Source organism: Rhinoderma darwinii (genome assembly GCF_050947455.1).
Source record: "Rhinoderma darwinii isolate aRhiDar2 chromosome 5 unlocalized genomic scaffold, aRhiDar2.hap1 SUPER_5_unloc_28, whole genome shotgun sequence".
In the NCBI taxonomy this organism is placed as follows: domain Eukaryota; kingdom Metazoa; phylum Chordata; class Amphibia; order Anura; family Rhinodermatidae; genus Rhinoderma; species Rhinoderma darwinii.
Window position 1 is genome coordinate 271,270 of NW_027461785.1, and position 14,924 is coordinate 286,193.

Here is a 14,924-nt window from a genome sequence, read left to right on the forward strand (position 1 = left end):
TATGGGACAGGCTCGGGCAAGGCAAGGGCCGCTCGGGTTATCGCTTCTCGGCCTTTTGGCTCAGATCAGGTTTATTGCCTGGTCTGGGCCGGGGGTTCGGTCTTTCGTGGAGTCCTCTCCGACGTTTTTGGGAGCGATCATCGTGCCGTTGGGCATTCCTCATCAAGATGGCAGCTGTGCGGAATACAATTCGTTTTGTGGTGAATGAGCAGAGGAGAGAAGAAGTGGATACTGGGCACATCATTGAGAACATCCTTCTGGACCTGGCTGGAGTCACATTGGTAGAGGTATTCTGTATCCAAGCTTTCAGCAATATTGCTACGTATGACGTATCCTTTTTTGAGGCCGCCTACTGTCTAAATGTTTTTCAGTTGCTCAAGGAGAAACATATGCATGAGGCTTTAAAATCTATTGAAGTGCTACCTCTTTTCTCAGCAGTGGAGAAATGTATTACCATCCACATGTATAACCCATTTCTGGATAGAAGGCTGGTCAGGGCCTTTTTAGCTCACTACTGTACCCATGTTAGAGGAGGTGTGGAGCAGAAGAACCTATGGGGAGTTTTTAATGGTGATATCAAGTACTGGGTCAGGCTGAAACCTGACTCCAGCTGTATTGGAGGAGTGATGAATCCTCCCGCTAATTTTTCCATTGGTGGGAACAAGGGATATCTTTACTACCAAGATATGCCATCATTTTGCAGATCATGTTTTTCCTACGGGCATACTAAAGATGCATGTAAAGGCAAGGTTTGCAGAAATTGCAAGGAAACAGGACATGAGGTTAGTGCATGCATTTCCCCATCCAGGTGTGATATTTGTGGTTTGCCTGGTCATACCTGTAGAAAATGCCCAAAGGTGTTTCCCTTCTTAGGGCAAGAGAGAAGGACATGGGGCAGACAGGTGAGAACAACAAGTTCCCTTGCTGCCTCTTCTGATGTAATTTCAGAGCCTGCTGGCAGTGTTTCTGTGGCTGCTTCTCAGGACCCTGGGAAAGCTGGATTAGGAGAGGTTCTAACCTCACATACTGACAGCATGGAGTTGGGTGTGGTCCCTCCTGCAGAGCCAACTGTTGATGAGACACCTGTGGTTATACCTATGGAAGGTGAAGACACAGCGCCACCTAGTGGGTGTGCATACCCTGATAATGGTGCAAGTATGCAAATTTTGTCTTTCTCTAGCCCAGAGTCAAAAACGGAAGACTCAGCTAAAGTGGAGTGGTCAATATCGGAGGAGGACGAGAAGGAGGCCAGGATGCCTAGTGCCACTAGTGCGGAAATTTTCCACAAAGTTGTCTCAAAAAGGGGGAAATCTGGAAAGGCGGTGAAGAGACTGAAGATAGGTTTGTTGGAAGATTCTGCTCATGCAAATCCTTTCTCATTGCTGGACAGTGACTCTAGTTGTAGCCCTAAGTCATCTGAGGTGGCCTCAGAAGTACCCAGCTCTCCTGGGGAAGGTTTCCTCAGTGAAGTCAATGTGGCAAATCTGGAAAGAGCAATGTATTTCCCTGGGACGTGATATGTTCTGGCTATTTCATGGCTTGCTTTTCCACTAACCATACTATGCCCGCATGTCTTTGAGATTAAAGATTGTCTCACAAAATGTACGGGTGTTCTCCTCTGCTCACAAGCGTGCTGCAGTCCTGGACTTTTTGGCCTCTAAGGGCAGTGACATTGTTTGCGTACAAGAATGTGGTTTATCAAAAATGCCTAGGAAAGAAGAATGGAAGTTTGGGGAAGCAATTTGGTCCTTTTCTTCCACAAATAGGAATGATGGAATTGGTATTCTCTTCAAAAATAATGAGTTTGTCATCAAACAGACTCAAATCATTCAGGAAGGAAGATGTGTCTGTGTGTTACTATCCTATAAGGGATGGCAGTTTAGGCTTATCAATATCTATGGCCATGCTGTGAAATCTGATAGGTTGGCACTTTTTGATAGTTTAAAATTTTTTCTACATGGTAAAGTTCCTGTTATTATTGTCGGTGATATTAACTGTATCCTGGAGAAGCAGGCCCGAGCTGGATCCACAGAGTCTAATGTGGACGCTACCGGAAGTTTGTGGAATCAAATTTTGCAGGACTTTGCTTTGCAGGACGCTGTCACCAGGAAACCAGGTCCATTTACGTACCATGCCGATGACGGAAGAACGGATTCTCGTCTGGATTTTTTCTTTTTTTCTACTTCAGCAATGAAATGTGTAGATTATGCGCAGGAGAGAGTGTGGTTTTCAGATCACGAGTGTTTGTTGGGGGTTTTTGTTATAAATAATTTCTTTTATGGTAGAGGGGTATGGAAGATGAATGTTAGTTTTCTGAGTGATGAAAGGGTAAAAACTAGGTTTGGGAAAAAATATGGGTTTTGGGTTAGGAAGAAAAGTTCTTTCTCTAATGTGTGTGAATGGTGGGTATGGGTGAAAAAAAAGATTGGTGGGTTTTTTAGACAGATAGGGTATAGAAGAGCGAGAAGGAAAAGATTGCAATATTCACGCTTTAATATGCGGATGACGTTCCTTCAACAATGTAAAAATTTGGGTATGGATGTAAGACACGATTTGGAAAAAACAAAAAAAGATATTAAGGAGTGGTTCCGAGAGAAAGGGAAAGAAATTATATTTAGGTCTAAGGTGGAGGTTAGAGATAATCACGAGAAGTGCACTAGATTTTTCTTTAAAAAAATGTGTGGTGGGAAAAGTGGTATGAATGTGTTATTGGATAAGGATGATAAAGAGGTGTTTGGTAAGGATGTGATTGATGTGGTGTCTGATTTTTATAAACAACTGTATGATGTGAAGAAGTGTGATATGGGTGACGATGATGAGTTTTTGGATATTGTGTGTAATTTTGTTCCTGAAAGTGAATGTGCGTTTTTGCTTGGTGAGATTATGGATGGTGAAGTAAAGGATGTGGTGGGAAGTATGGCCAAAAATAAGTCTCCAGGGATCGATGGAATACCAGCTGATTTCTATGGGAAATATTGGGATATAATTGGGAAGGATGTTATTGATGTTATGAGAGTGTTGTTTTCTGGGACGAATATGTGTGATGTGATGAAGAAGGGTATGGTAGTTCTGTTGCATAAAAAAGGAGATAAGAGACGGTTAGAAAACTGGCGACCAATTACTTTGCTGAATACGGATTATAAAATTTTTGCCAAGCTGATTGCGAATCGTATGAGAGATGTGATTGGGTGTGTAATTGATGAGGATCAGGTATGTGCGGTACCGAAAAGGAAATTGCATGAGAACGTGGCGTTGGTGCGGGACATGCTTGAGGATTGTAAGGGTCGGAATAAGAAGGTGATTGTGTGTGCGTTAGATTTTGAGAAAGCGTTTGATCGTGTGGCGCATGTGTTTTTGTTCAAAGTGTTAGAGAGAATGGGTTTTCCGGTTCAGTTTGTGAGTTTGTTGAAGAAATTATACGCGAATGCAAAGAGTTGTGTGCAGGTGAATGGGTTTTTTTCAGAATCATTTAGTATTATGTCTGGTGTGCGACAGGGTTGTCCGTTGTCTCCCATCCTTTTTATTTGTGCGATTGAACCATTGTTGCAAATGATTAGAAATGATAAGGTTGTGAAAGGTTTGGTGGTGCCCGGGTGTGATGGAAAGCGTGTGAAAGCTTTGGGATATATGGATGATATTTGTGTATTGTGTGATTCAGTGTATGATATGTCCAGAGTGAAGTTGATTGTAAATATGTTTTGTATTGCGTCTGCTTTTAAAATAAATTGGGGTAAGAGCAAATTTAAAATTTTTTTCAGTAATGAGCGAGTGTGTGATTCTGATATGGAACAGGTGAATGGTGTGAGAATTTTGGGTATTGTGTTTGATGATGAGCTGAAAGGGAAAGAAAGTTGGGATGAGTTAGGTGGTAGGATTGTGCGAAAGTTGGAAATGTGGAGAATGAGGGATCTTTCTTTTTCGGGGAAGGTTTTAATTGTCAAAAGTATTATTCTACCTATGATTTTATATGTTGCTCTGGTTTTTCCTCCTGCTGTTGCTATGTTAAAAAAAGTGAATAGAGTTTTGTTCCTTTTTCTATGGGGGAGCGGGATTGAGAAGGCAAGGAGAGAAATTCTAATGAAAAGCAGACGTAATGGAGGCCTTGATTTCCCAAATTTGGAGATTTTCATTGGAATCAATTGTGTACGTTTTTTTGTAGAGCTTTTATTTAAGGAATCCAAGGCTTCCAGAATGTCTAAGTATCTAGCTGGAACGGTGATTCAGCGTCTAAGTTGGGAAAAACGAAATTTATGTAAACCAATTGCTTTCCAGTGCACGGGGTGGTATTTGTATGTAGAAAAATTTATCAAAAAGTTCCAGCTAGAGGATGTAAGAATGGAGAGATTTTTGAGAGAAAAGAATGTTGTGAGAAGTATGTGTATGAATAATGTGATGTGTTCTGTAAATGGTTTGAATTCGATGGAGTCTAAGTCTGTGTGGAAGAAGATTGTTACGTATGATGTGTCAAATAAGCAGAAAGATTTGTTATGGATGTCGGTACATGGAGTGTTGCCTGTAAGGAGTGTTCAGAAAAGAAGAGGTTTGGTTGCGTCTGAAAGGTGTCCGAGAGAAGGTTGTGGGGATGATGAGGATGTGAGTCATGTGTTTTGGTCGTGTAAGCATGCAAAGGATGTTTGGAAAAAGTTGAGTGGGTTGTGTGAAGAATTGACTGGTTTGAAGGTTTTGACGTATGAAATTGTCTTGTTTGGTTTGTGTAGTTTGGGTAGTGAAAAGGATAGAGTGTTGTGGATTTTTCTGACTTGTGTGAAAGAAGTATTGTGGAATACGAGGAATTTGAATGTGTATAAAAGAGAAGTATTTGAGATGGAGGATGTGGTTAGTATGGTATTGGCTAAATTGTATTTTTATTATAAATGGGATCTAGAAAGAGGTATGGATGCGGAAGGGATATGGCGAATGTTAAAATGGAGGTATTTAGTTTGAGGAATTTTGTTTGATTTATCTTGTATTTGATGGAAAAATAAAATAATGAACCAGAGTGATGAGATTTTTTGAAAAATAGAGAGGTGGTTTGAACAACTACAGTTCTCGGTTTTATTCAAAAAAACCTGAATGGTTTAATAAAAAAAAAAAAAAAAAAAAAAAAAAAAAAAAAATCTGTTCTTATCAGTTTAATATCTGATACGTCCCCTATCTGGGGACCATATATTAAATGGATTTTTAGAACAGGGAGATGGAAATAGAGCTTGCTCTGTCCACTCCACGCATTGACCTGGTATTGCAGTATTTCCAGGACCGGTGCACCCTTCCCTTATGTGTTGACTAAAATCAGATTCCAAAAGTGCTATTTGTGTTTGCTATTGTTTTTGTCTTTCTGATGGGATCTCCCCTTTTAATCCCATTATTTCAACACCTGTTGGACAATGCATTTGTACAGTCATGTGTGATAATGAGCTCATTTATTAAATGCAATTAATGAATACATTGCCACCTCTTGTTGTGTGTGTGTGTGTGTGTGTGTGTGTCTTCTGTGTTTCTGTGTTTCCGGCATTTCACATTGGAACAGCTCATTCACCTTCCTTGTCTTCTCTCCGCCCTCCCTCCTAGGTAAGTTAAAGAGCTGCACCTGAGCCAGCCACTGATTGATGCAGCACCACAGTCAAATAGTGGAGTGGAGTGGAGTAGGGGAACAGCAAACAGCCATTAAAGCAGCCAGCCGCCTACCCGCCACAATGGACCTACCTGTGTACACTAGATGGATGTGATGGAATGTACTGTCGTCCCTACATTTCAAGAAGAAGTAAGAATTGCAGTTGCAACAAACCCTTGCTTGCCTACAAAGAGAGCAGCAATTTGGATTTGTTACTTTGTTACCTGGAAGAATAACAAACTGTGCAAGGATGGAGGTTGTAGGAGCAAGGAGAAGTTGTCTGTAAAGTTGGTGGATGCTTATTTTCCATTTTGCAGTCCCTTGTCTCCCTCTTGTGGCCTCCTGGAGGCAAATAAATGTGCAAAAAAAAGACAGCCTGGCGGCCGGCTGTTGCAGTGTTGCCCTCTCAGGCAACACTGAGTGACTGACTGAGCCTCACCGTCTTATATAAAGTTCAGACGGAACTTTGCACGTGTCATAGTGGAGCCCTCAGGATTCCAGAGCCAGCTTTCTGACATCATAATGGGGCCTCAGAGATAGATAAAAGCCTGGGCCCAGGCAGTGTTGGTCAGTGCTGCTCAGCAGGCAGCACTGGACTGGATTAAAGCTGATACAAGGTGTGAAGGAACAAGGGGTGGCTGTGGGCATGCACTTGCTGCCGCTGCCAGTGTTTATCTGCATGGCAGGAGGGCATTTGGGCGTTGCCAGGAAGGCGTTTTTATGTAGATTCCTCCTCTTTCAGCACTGCATTGTGGTGCAAGCAAAAGAAGCAAATCCTGTGTAGCTTCCTCTCCGGCCTTTATTCACCTCCCTCCCGCTTAGTAGCTGTAAATGTGTGTGAGCCTGCAGGGCCCCATGGAATTGCCTAGGAGTAGGCTGAATCAATCGCTGCAAGGGGTGAACAGCAGTATGGGACAGGCTCGGGCAAGGCAAGGGCCGCTCGGGTTATCGCTTCTCGGCCTTTTGGCAAGATCAGGTGTAGTATTTCTGCATCTGGTTTTGTTGGGAGGTGTCCGGGGTACCCTGCTCCTTGGCCTTGGGGGATCGTCTCTTTTCACAGAGAGACTTCACCCCCTTGCTGCTATTTGGGGAGTGGGCTTAGCCCCCGGACAACGAGTTGCGATCGCGCCTTACCCAAGAGGTCAACCGGCCTTGAGGCGTTTTTCTAAGAGCGTTCCGAGGGCGTTTATCGGGCTTCGTAGGTGTCTGGGGTACCCTAATCCTTGGCCTTGGGGGAGGGTTCCACTTAATTGTGGAATCTGAGCCCTTGCTGCTATAAGGGACAGGCTTAGCCCCCAGGCACTGAAAATGCCATATACATTTGGATTTGCATCCGGGGACACCCGGTTGCGCCAGTCCGTCCGCATCGAGGTGGAAGAAGGCCATCGCCAGCGGAAGAACCTTCGCTTCATTGTGGAGGTGATTCTGCTGGACTTCCTGGGGCTCAAGCGGGCGGACATCCTGTGTCTCAACGACCAGGAAAGCCGCGGTCGGTACACCGTATCCTTTACGGCCGCGGCATGTTGCGACAACATGCACAAAAGATTGTCTGATGCGGACCAGAGTGAGGAGCGGCTAAATGGACTGAACTTTTTATTCCTCTACGGGGAGGAAGAAGTCCCGCTCGTGATGTGCATGTTCAGTCCATTTGTCTCAGAGTGTGACATTGAAACCTTCCTCAGTCGTTACTGCAGGGAGGTCCGCTTCTCACATAAAATCTTGAACACCCAGAGCTTCTGGAATGGCAAAAGGAAATATTGGGTGAAGTTCCGCCAGGATCCCAATGGCATTGGAGGCTTACATCACCCACCCCAGAACTTTGCCATTGGGAAGAATCGAGGATTCCTATTTTACCCCCAGATGCCAATAGCCTGCCGGAACTGCTTGAGATATGGCCACACCAGAGAACATTGTGACCGGCCCCATGTGGTGCAGTGTAACAGGTGTGGCCAGGTTGGACACGTAGCGGCAAAATGCAGTTCCGAGGTGTTGTGCAATCTGTGCGGCATGACTGGGCATGCTTTTAAAGATTGCCCCCGCAGAGCGAAATCTGGGCCACCCAGACCAGGGCCAGAGCGGCAGTTTACAACATGTGCAGACGCCGCTGGTAATGCCCCAAAACGAGCATTGACGACTGAGGGGTCCAGGCCAAAGTCCTTCACAGCTCCATCGGGGGGCCCACCGATGTCAGCCTCGAGGGACGGCCATAGGGATTCCACCGGGTCCAGGCAGAGCAGGAGGAATTCTGACTCTGCTGGACATAAGTTGACCGGCACCTCTGCAAACAGGTCCTCTGCTCCGCCTGCAGTGGACCCTGTTGAGGCAGTGGTTAGCGACAGGCGTCGTGGCTCCGTAGGTTCTGCAGTAGGACCTGACGCCTGTCCCAAGAGTGTGGGCATGGAGCGGAGACACTCTGTGTCAGACGAGGGCTCCATTAAGAAAACCCTAAAATATGCTGGATTGGAGCCTCGTTTTGACCATTTCCGGTCAACGGGGGGGTCGGAGCAAAGTTCCTCCACTGCGGTTGTGGAGGGGCTTGCGATGAAGGCTCCCCGTAAGCAGGCAAAGGTTGCCAAGAGTGATGGGACCTCACAGGCCCCTGTGCAGCTGCCCAGGAAGGACATCAGCGATATCTTCAGCCAGGGGCCAGAGATGGGTGAGAGCGACTTCGAGGAGATGGATAGGAGCCATTCTGCAAAGAGACAGCGAGAGGAAGAGGAGTCCGGAGTTCGGAGGAAAGCTGCCTATCGGAGTTCGGATGAGAGCAGTGTGGGGGTTGGAGCCGCCCACGTATCTGGCTCTGACCCTACCAACATCCAAGATTTATTGACCCCTCAAAAAGGGGGTCCAGACTCGCAGCTGATCTCCGAGTACGACTCTTCTGGTTCGGACCCTGACCTCAACTAAGACTATGTTGGTTCCTATCAAAGTCGCCTCACTAAATGTGAGGTCCCTAAAGAGCCCTGTCCGCAGGACTGCTTTATTTTCATTTTTAGAGACTGTGGACTTTGACCTTTGCCTGCTTCAAGAATGTGGAATCCCTAATGACTTGGAATATCAAGATTTAAAGATGGACTGGAAACTAGGCCCCTCAGTCTGGTCTGGTGGAAATGACTGTCGCTCTGCGGGGGTTGGATTGCTCTGCCGAGGTCGTTTTATCTCCATCCAAACAGTGACTGAAATCATGCCCGGCAGAGCTATTTTAATACATTTGCTTTTTAATGGAATTTTAATTCGTGTTTTAAACGTTTATGCCCCTCCTACCAAACAGGAGAGGGCAGAACTATTAGAGATTTTACCATTGTTTTGTGTTGGGTCTACCCCCCTGCTGGTGGGTGGTGATTTTAACTGTGTGCGAGATGGAGAACACCGGCAGGGTGGGGATTTTAATCGAAAAATTGACCGTACTTCTTACCTGCTCAAGAATTTTATTGGTGATTTTAAATTGAAAGATTGCTGGAGGGAACTCTTGCCTGCGGACCCAGGCCCCACCTGGTCCAATGGAAGAGTGAGCTCCAGAATTGATTTTATTTTCACTTCTAATAGTTTTATTCCCAAAAAATGTTTGCTTTTAACAAATATTTTATCTGATCACAAGCTCCTTTCAGTGCACCTGGAGCTAGAGGGAGAGCAAAAAGCTTGTAGGGGTCCCTGGAGACTAAACACCACACTCCTGGAGGACCCCATCATTAAAGAGGAGTTTGTGCGGACCTACCAGTGTTGGCAGTCCCATAGAGCGCCCAGTCAGCCTATGCTACACTGGTGGGAGGGCATTAAACCCAAAATCAGAGCTTTTTTTATTCGAGCAGGTAAGAAGAAAGCAAAAGAGAAAAAACAATGGTTTTATGTTCTTAATAAACGTTTACATGTACTTTTTAAATTGAAGGAGATTGGTATGGATGTTGATGATGATATCTTAAATCTTAAAGCTGAAATAAAATATGCCATAGAAGAGAAAGGGAAACAAATAATTTTTAATTCACATGTAAAGCACCTCGAGGATGGCGAGAAGTGTTCCCGGTTCTTCTTCAAAAAGGTAATGGATAAACGAGATGTCATTTTAAACCTTGAAGGAGAAACCACTATGGTCGGCATTTTAAATTCTGCTTTTAATTTCTACCAATCTCTTTTTAACAAGAAAAATATTGATCCTTCCTTTTTAGAACATGTTCTTAATTCCCTTGATGCCAAGCTAGATATTTTAGACCAGGAAGTTTTATCCCGTAATATTACCTTGGAGGAACTTTTATTTGCTTTTAAAAGTTTTTCTAATGGGAAAGCTCCTGGGGAAGATGGTCTGCCCATCGAATTTTATCATGCTTTTTGGGAAATTTTAAAGAATGACATGTTTTTATTGTATAAGGAAGTTTTTATTACTGAAGAGCTGCCCCCTTCCTGGAGGAGGGGGATTGTGTCCTTAATTTTTAAAAAAGGTGAGAGGGACCAGTTAAAAAACTGGCGCCCTATTACTCTTTTAAACGTTGATTGTAAAATTTTAGCTAAACTAATAACAATCCGTTTTAAACCTTTTATTCATAAATTAATCCATCCAAACCAGGTATGTGGGGTACCTGGGAGGTCAATTACTGAGTCCCTGAATATTTTACGTGACATCATTTGGTATTTTAAAGAAAGGGGTCAAAGCCTTGCTATTTTATCCTTAGATTTCGAGAAGGCTTTTGACCGGGTCTCCCATGAATATCTTTTTATGGTTCTTAAAAAGATGGCTGTTCCTGAAATTATTTTAACACGTATTAAGCTTTTATATCGATCCTGTTTTAGCCAAATTTCTATCAACGGATTTTTAACTAAAGGTGTTCCTCTTTTATCAGGGGTGAAACAGGGGTGCCCGTTGTCTCCGCTCCTTTTTATTTGTGCCATAGAACCTCTGTTCACCCTAATAAGAGATGATAAAGTCATCAGAGGCGTGCCCATACCTGGAGGAAGGGGGAACCAGGTAAAAATCCTAGGCTATATGGATGACGCCACCGTCCTATGCCCAGACGCCGCTTCTATGAGACGGGCATTGAGGAACACCGGCTTTTTTTGTGAAGCCTCTGGTTTTAAATTAAACGTTGATAAGTGTGACTGTTTTTATACTGGTGTATGGGATTCCTCTGTGACACCAGGAGTTAACATGCAGCAGGATCAGATAAAAATTTTAGGAATTGTTTTTAATCAAGAAAACGATGGGAGACCCAATTGGGATTCAGTAATTGCCAAAATGGAAAAAAAGGTTTTAATGTGGAATTTGAGAAATCTCACCATGGAGGGAAAAGTTTTAATAATTAAATCTGTTTTATTACCCATAATGCTTTATGTAGCTATGGTTTTCCCTCCAACAATTTTATATATTAAAAAAGTGACCAGGATCTGTTTTATGTTTTTATGGGGTTCCAAAATGGAAAAACTAAAACGTGATTTTATGTACAGATGTAAGGACAATGGCGGGAGAGATGTTCCTAACCTTTTTAACTTCTTTTACATTAAATACTTTTGCTTCTGTTTTAAAATGTATAATTCTGATGGTATTTTTAGCTACTTTTTAAAGTACGCTACGGGCATGATTTTTAAACGATGGTTTCGTGTCCCTTTGAATTCTCCTGTGCTTCTGTGTCCCCCAAAACAATATGCGGTGCTCGAAAAAACTGTCAGGCTCCTAGGTCTCCAAGAATTGGAGCCTGACATATTGGGGGACCAGAAAAAAGTGTCACTCTCCTGTAGGCGGCAGGAGGATACACTGGCAGTTTCAAATTTCTCACAGGCAAGGTCCAAGGTGGTGTGGCGGAACGTTTTCGGGAAATTTATGGCAAATGTGCACAAGGACCTTGCCTGGGCAATCGTTCACCAGTGCCTCCCTACTCGTGAATTCCAGCATAGGCGAGGACTGGTGGCGAGAGCCAAGTGCCCGAGAGACAGGTGTGGTGACGACGAGACGATAATGCACCTGTTTTGGAACTGCCCATATGCACAGGAGGTTTGGAGGAAGGTAGGCCCATTGCTGAAATGGGCCTGCGGTCTTAAAGATCTTAAATTTGAATACGTGTTTTATGGTCTTTTTAACTGCCCAAGTTTTAAACAGCAAATGGTCTGTTGGATCATTTTAAACTGTTTTAAGAATGCCATTTGGAAGGTTAGGAACATTCTGCTTTTTAAACATGATTTTATTGACGTTAAAAATTGTGTGAAATATGCCCTAAGTGAAATGTATATTTATTATCTTAGGGACAAAAAGCAGCTAGGGGTAAAAGAAGCAACATCCATGTGGTGTTTGCAAATGTGGAATACCATAACATTGTAAATAAAAATGGTTTTATTCTTTTATGTCTTTTATGCCCTGTATAAATTTTATCCTGCTATTGTTCTGTACTTTTATTATAACATCTGTATTAATGGTCTTATTATTATTACCTTTGTATTCATTTAAATGTATGAATATTCATGTATTATGCTGTTGATTTTATCTTGTGGTTTCAATTTTAAAAAAAAAAGTCTGTAAAATATATTATTTTTGCCAATAAAAAACTTTGTTGAAACCTTATCTGTTCTTATCAGTTTAATATCTGATACGTCCCCTATCTGGGGACCATATATTAAATGGATTTTTAGAACAGGGAGATGGAAATAGAGCTTGCTCTGTCCACTCCACGCATTGACCTGGTATTGCAGTATTTCCAGGACCGGTGCACCCTTCCCTTATGTGTTGACTAAAATCAGATTCCAAAAGTGCTATTTGTGTTTGCTATTGTTTTTGTCTTTCTGATGGGATCTCCCCTTTTAATCCCATTATTTCAACACCTGTTGGACAATGCATTTGTACAGTCATGTGTGATAATGAGCTCATTTATTAAATGCAATTAATGAATACATTGCCACCTCTTGTTGTGTGTGTGTGTGTGTGTGTGTGTGTCTTCTGTGTTTCTGTGTTTCCGGCATTTCACATTGGAACAGCTCATTCACCTTCCTTGTCTTCTCTCCGCCCTCCCTCCTAGGTAAGTTAAAGAGCTGCACCTGAGCCAGCCACTGATTGATGCAGCACCACAGTCAAATAGTGGAGTGGAGTGGAGTAGGGGAACAGCAAACAGCCATTAAAGCAGCCAGCCGCCTACCCGCCACAATGGACCTACCTGTGTACACTAGATGGATGTGATGGAATGTACTGTCGTCCCTACATTTCAAGAAGAAGTAAGAATTGCAGTTGCAACAAACCCTTGCTTGCCTACAAAGAGAGCAGCAATTTGGATTTGTTACTTTGTTACCTGGAAGAATAACAAACTGTGCAAGGATGGAGGTTGTAGGAGCAAGGAGAAGTTGTCTGTAAAGTTGGTGGATGCTTATTTTCCATTTTGCAGTCCCTTGTCTCCCTCTTGTGGCCTCCTGGAGGCAAATAAATGTGCAAAAAAAAGACAGCCTGGCGGCCGGCTGTTGCAGTGTTGCCCTCTCAGGCAACACTGAGTGACTGACTGAGCCTCACCGTCTTATATAAAGTTCAGACGGAACTTTGCACGTGTCATAGTGGAGCCCTCAGGATTCCAGAGCCAGCTTTCTGACATCATAATGGGGCCTCAGAGATAGATAAAAGCCTGGGCCCAGGCAGTGTTGGTCAGTGCTGCTCAGCAGGCAGCACTGGACTGGATTAAAGCTGATACAAGGTGTGAAGGAACAAGGGGTGGCTGTGGGCATGCACTTGCTGCCGCTGCCAGTGTTTATCTGCATGGCAGGAGGGCATTTGGGCGTTGCCAGGAAGGCGTTTTTATGTAGATTCCTCCTCTTTCAGCACTGCATTGTGGTGCAAGCAAAAGAAGCAAATCCTGTGTAGCTTCCTCTCCGGCCTTTATTCACCTCCCTCCCGCTTAGTAGCTGTAAATGTGTGTGAGCCTGCAGGGCCCCATGGAATTGCCTAGGAGTAGGCTGAATCAATCGCTGCAAGGGGTGAACAGCAGTATGGGACAGGCTCGGGCAAGGCAAGGGCCGCTCGGGTTATCGCTTCTCGGCCTTTTGGCAAGATCAGGTGTAGTATTTCTGCATCTGGTTTTGTTGGGAGGTGTCCGGGGTACCCTGCTCCTTGGCCTTGGGGGATCGTCTCTTTTCACAGAGAGACTTCACCCCCTTGCTGCTATTTGGGGAGTGGGCTTAGCCCCCGGACAACGAGTTGCGATCGCGCCTTACCCAAGAGGTCAACCGGCCTTGAGGCGTTTTTCTAAGAGCGTTCCGAGGGCGTTTATCGGGCTTCGTAGGTGTCTGGGGTACCCTAATCCTTGGCCTTGGGGGAGGGTTCCACTTAATTGTGGAATCTGAGCCCTTGCTGCTATAAGGGACAGGCTTAGCCCCCAGGCACTGAAAATGCCATATACATTTGGATTTGCATCCGGGGACACCCGGTTGCGCCAGTCCGTCCGCATCGAGGTGGAAGAAGGCCATCGCCAGCGGAAGAACCTTCGCTTCATTGTGGAGGTGATTCTGCTGGACTTCCTGGGGCTCAAGCGGGCGGACATCCTGTGTCTCAACGACCAGGAAAGCCGCGGTCGGTACACCGTATCCTTTACGGCCGCGGCATGTTGCGACAACATGCACAAAAGATTGTCTGATGCGGACCAGAGTGAGGAGCGGCTAAATGGACTGAACTTTTTATTCCTCTACGGGGAGGAAGAAGTCCCGCTCGTGATGTGCATGTTCAGTCCATTTGTCTCAGAGTGTGACATTGAAACCTTCCTCAGTCGTTACTGCAGGGAGGTCCGCTTCTCACATAAAATCTTGAACACCCAGAGCTTCTGGAATGGCAAAAGAAAATATTGGGTGAAGTTCCGCCAGGATCCCAATGGCATTGGAGGCTTACATCACCCACCCCAGAACTTTGCCATTGGGAAGAATCGAGGATTCCTATTTTACCCCCAGATGCCAATAGCCTGCCGGAACTGCTTGAGATATGGCCACACCAGAGAACATTGTGACCGGCCCCATGTGGTGCAGTGTAACAGGTGTGGCCAGGTTGGACACGTAGCGGCAAAATGCAGTTCCGAGGTGTTGTGCAATCTGTGCGGCATGACTGGGCATGCTTTTAAAGATTGCCCCCGCAGAGCGAAATCTGGGCCACCCAGACCAGGGCCAGAGCGGCAGTTTGCAACATGTGCAGACGCCGCTGGTAATGCCCCAAAACGAGCATTGACGACTGAGGGGTCCAGGCCAAAGTCCTTCACAGCTCCATCGGGGGGCCCACCGATGTCAGCCTCGAGGGACGGCCATAGGGATTCCACCGGGTCCAGGCAGAGCAGGAGGAATTCTGACTCTGCTGGACATAAGTTGACCGGCACCT

At 44.7% G+C, this 14,924-nt stretch overlaps 2 non-coding genes across 2 annotated transcripts; both read left to right on the forward strand.

The window, feature by feature from the left end:
- Positions 1 to 5,073: 5,073 nt before the first annotated feature.
- On the forward strand, positions 5,074 to 5,270 carry LOC142689213 (U2 spliceosomal RNA). The gene has a single exon (XR_012858188.1). It is a non-coding gene; the product is annotated as a U2 spliceosomal RNA (small nuclear RNA).
- A 6,843-nt stretch (positions 5,271 to 12,113) lies between these two features.
- LOC142689123 (U2 spliceosomal RNA) lies at positions 12,114 to 12,305 on the forward strand. Its single transcript, XR_012858130.1, has one exon. It is a non-coding gene; the product is annotated as a U2 spliceosomal RNA (small nuclear RNA).
- The last annotated feature ends 2,619 nt before the right edge of the window (positions 12,306 to 14,924 follow it).